The sequence below is a fragment of the Apium graveolens genome, chromosome 10, assembly GCF_009905375.1.
Source record: "Apium graveolens cultivar Ventura chromosome 10, ASM990537v1, whole genome shotgun sequence".
Taxonomy (NCBI): Eukaryota; Viridiplantae; Streptophyta; class Magnoliopsida; order Apiales; family Apiaceae; genus Apium; species Apium graveolens.
Window position 1 is genome coordinate 27,009,068 of NC_133656.1, and position 4,540 is coordinate 27,013,607.

Below are 4,540 nucleotides of genomic sequence, written 5' to 3' on the forward strand. Positions count from 1 at the left end.
AACACATTTGAAATCAAGCCGGGCACTATTCAGATGGTGCAGAATTCTGTTTCTTTTGGAGGAGCGGCAACTGAAGACCCCAACATGCACATAAGGAATTTTGTCGAGATCTGTAGCACTTTTAAGTATAATGGCGTGACTGATGAGGCTATCAAGTTGAGGCTTTTCCCATTCTCACTGAGGGATAAGGCTAAAGACTGGTTACATTCTGAACCAGCTGGGTCCATCACTACGTGGCAAGATCTTGCGCAAAAGTTTCTGGTGAAGTTTTATCCAATGGCAAAGACTGCTGCTATGAGGAGTGCTCTTACTCAGTTTGCGTAGCAACCTACAGAATCTATGTGCGAGGCTTGGGAACGCTACAAGGAAATGTTGAGAAAATGTCCACATCATGGAATGCCGGATTGGATGGTAATCACTGGTTTTTATAATGGTTTGGGGGCCCAATCTCGGGCCATGCTCGATGCAGCAGCTGGAGGCGCCTTATGGGCTAAAAGCTATACTGAGACATATAATCTTATCGAGACGATGGCTGCAAATGAGCATCAAAACCCAACTCAGAGGATGACGTCAGGCAAGGTAGCAGGTATTCTGGAAGTTGATGCAGCCACCGCTATTGCAGCCCAGCTCCAAGCGCTATCAATGAAGGTTGATTCTTTGGCTACGTATGGAGTTAATCAAATAGCTATGGTTTGTGAGCTTTGTGCAGGTTCTCATGCTACGGATCAGTGTTCTCTTGTCAACGAATCTGTTCAGTATGTGAATAATTATCAGCGACAACAGCAGCCTGTGCCAGCGACCTATCATCCTAACAACAGAAATCATCCAAATTTTAGCTGGGGGAATAATCAGAATGCTATTCAGCCAACATATCAGCAAGGAGTAAGTAAACAGTTTAACCCACCTGGATTCCTGCAACCACAGCAGTATGCTACAAGGCAATCATATCCTCAACAGGGAAGTGCAGCTGCACCTACTAGTGCAGATTTTGAGGAACTTAAGCTGTTGTGCAAGAGTCAGGCGGTTTCTATCAAGACCTTGGAAAATCAAATCGGTCAATTAGCCAATGCAGTGCTCAATCGTCAACCTGGCACTCTTCCCAGTGACATGGAAGTACCAGTCAGGAAGGAAGCTAAAGAGCAAGTCAAGGCTATTACCTTAAGGTCTGGAAAAGTAGCTGATGCTGAAAAGGCAAAAGAAGTCGAAGCTGAAGTTAGAGATGAAGAATCTAAGCAAAAGGAGAAAGCGGCGGAACCAAAGAAGATTACTGTTGAACACACTCTGCCTGAGGCTAATACAGGGGAGAAACAGATCTATCCTCCACCACCTTTTCCTAAGAGATTGCAGCAACAAAAGCTGGATAGACAGTTCGGGAAGTTTCTGGAGGTGTTCAAGAAACTTCACATCAATATACCTTTCGCTGAGGCGCTGGAACAAATGCCTAGTTATGCGAAGTTTATGAAGACTATTCTTTCAAGGAAGGTGAAACTGGATGACCTTGAAACCATTGCTCTCACGGAAGAATGCAGCGCGGTTCTGCAACAAAAGTTACCACCAAAACTGAAAGATCCAGGAAGCTTCACCATTCCTTGCACCATTGGAAATCTAACTTTTGACAAGTGCCTTTGTGATTTGGGAGCAAGCATTAATCTGATGCCGTTGTCGATCTTTAAAAAGCTGGATCTGCCTGATCCAAAACCCACATACATGTCGCTACAATTGGCAGACCGTTCCATTACTTACCCAAGGGGCATAGTTGAGGATGTGCTCGTCAAGGTGGATAAGCTCTTCTTTCCTGCAGATTTTGTTATTCTGGATTTTGAGGAAGATAAGAAGATTCCCATAATCTTGGGGAGGCCTTTCTTGGCTACTGGCCGTACCTTGATATATGTGCAAAAAGGGGAACTTACTATGCGGGTCCAAGATTAGGATGTGACCTTCAACGTATTCAAGGCAATGAAATTCCCTACAGAAGATGAGGAGTGCTTAAAAGTGGATGTGATTGATTCTGCGGTTACTTCGGAACTCGATCACATGCTAATGTCTGATGCATTGGAAAAGGCCTTAGTGGGGGATTTTGACAGCGATGATGAAGATAGCAACGAGCAATTACAATATCTGAACGCTTCTCCATGGAAGCGAAAGCTCGACATACCATTTGAATCTCTTGGTACTTCTGACCTTAAGAATGCTGAAGGGAAGCTCAAACCATCAATAGAGGAAGCACCTACCTTGGAGCTCAAACCATTACCTGAACACTTGAGGTATGCTTTTTTAGGTGATTCATCTACGTTACCTGTTATTATTTCAGCTGACCTTTCAGGTAGTGAGGAAGACAAGCTCTTAAGGATTTTGAGAGAATTCAAATCGGCTATAGGATGGACCATAGCAGACATCAAGGGGATAAGTCCTTTATATTTTATGCATAAAATTCTGTTAGAGGAAGGTAGTAAGCCAACTGTGGAACAGCAGCGAAGACTGAACCCGATCATGAAGGAGGTGGTGAAGAAAGAAATTCTGAAATGGCTAGATGCAGGAATCATTTATCCTATTTCTGACAGCTCGTGGGTGAGCCCCGTGCAATGTGTACCTAAGAAAGGAGGTATCACTGTGGTCGCAAATGAAAAGAATGAGCTCATCCCTACTCGAACAGTTACAGGATGGAGAGTATGCATGGATTATAGAAAATTGAACAAAGCCACAAGGAAGGATCACTTCCCTCTCCCATTCATTGATCAAATGCTTGACAGATTGGCGGGACATGAGTATTTTTGTCTTCTGGATGGTTATTCCGGGTATAATCAGATTTGTATTGCACCAGAGGATCAGGAAAAGACTACCTTCACTTGTCCATTTGGCACATTTGCTTTTCGTAGAGTTTCGTTTGGGTTATGTGGCGCCCCGGCCACCTTTCAGAGATGTATGATGGCTATATTCTCTGACATGATTGGAAATAACGTCGAAGTGTTCATGGATGACTTCTCCGTCTTTGGGCACTCATATGATGAATGTTTGAATAATCTGCGCGTCGTACTCAAAAGATGCGTGGAAACTAATTTGGTGCTTAATTGGGAGAAATGTCATTTTATGGTGCGTGAAGGCATTATCCTTGGGCATAAGGTCTCTAGCAAAGGTCTGGAGGTGGACAAGGCCAAGGTGGGAGTCATTGAAAATCTTCCCCCACCTAATTCGGTGAAAGGAATCCGTAGTTTTCTCGGTCATGCGGGTTTTTATCGGCGATTCATCAAGGACTTTTCAAAGATATCTAAGCCGTTGTGCAATTTACTTGAGAAAGATGTGCCTTTCAAATTTGATGATGAATGTTTGGCAGCATTCGAGACTCTCAAGGAGAGTTTGATCACGGCACCAGTTATTACAACACCAGATTGGACAGAACCGTTTGAGATGATGTGTGATGCGAGTGACTATGCGGTAGGTGCAGTTCTGGGACAACGCAAGAAAAATCTCTTCCATGTGGTCTACTATGCGAGTAAGACTTTAAATGGGGCCCAATTGAACTACACCACTACTGAGAAGGAGCTTTTGGCTATAGTCTTTGGCTTTGAGAAATTTCGATCTTATCTGCTTGGTACGAAAGTGACAGTATTCACTGATCATGCAGCTATTCGCTATCTGGTTTCTAAGAAGGATTCGAAGCCGAGACTCATTCGTTGGGTGCTTTTACTTCAGGAATTTGAGTTAGAGATCAAAGATAGAAAAGGTACCGAGAATCAAGTAGCTGACCATCTCTCTAGGTTGGAGAATCCCGATTCTACTTCACAAGATAGGACGTTAATCAATGAATCTTTTCTGGATGAGCAGTTGTTTGCAATTCAGGAGGAAGAACCATGGTTTGCAGATATTGTAAACTATCTTGTCAGCAATATAATGCCGCTTAATTTGACATCCGCTCAAAAGAAGAAGTTTCTGCATGAGGTGAAGTGGTATATGTGGGATGAACCATTTTTGTTTAGACAGGGAGTTGATCAGATCATCAGGAGATGTATCCCGTTCTGTGAGATGAAGGGGATATTACGAGCCTGCCATTCCACGGTTTATGGTGGACACTATGGAGGTGAGAAGACGGTAGCTCGTATTCTGCAAGCAGGTTTTTTCTGGCCTACTTTGTTCAAGGATGCTCATCAGTTTGTTTTAAGGTGTGATCGTTGCCAAAGAGTGGGAAATTTGTCAAGGAAGGATGAGATGCCATTAAATGTGATGCTTGAAGTCGAGGTCTTTGATGTGTGGGGAATCGATTTCATGGGGCCTTTTATCTCGTCTTGCAATAATCAGTACATCTTGCTGGCAGTCGATTATGTCTCAAAATGGGTCGAAGTTAAAGCTTTACCGACAAATGATGCAAAGGCAGTGCTAAATTTTCTTCATAAGCAAATTTTCACAAGGTTTGGAACGCCTCGGGTAATCATAAGTGATGAAGGATCGCATTTTTGCAACCGTAAGTTCACTTCTATGATGCAGCGTTATAATGTGAATCATCGAGTAGCTACTGCCTATCATCCGCAAACAAATGGTCAAGCGG

The 4,540-nt window shown here is 43.3% G+C and overlaps 1 non-coding gene across 1 annotated transcript; it reads right to left on the reverse strand.

The window, feature by feature from the left end:
* Positions 1-291: 291 nt before the first annotated feature.
* LOC141694343 (small nucleolar RNA R71) lies at positions 292-398 on the reverse strand. The gene has a single exon (XR_012563658.1). It is a non-coding gene; the product is annotated as a small nucleolar RNA R71 (small nucleolar RNA).
* Positions 399-4,540: the final 4,142 nt, after the last annotated feature.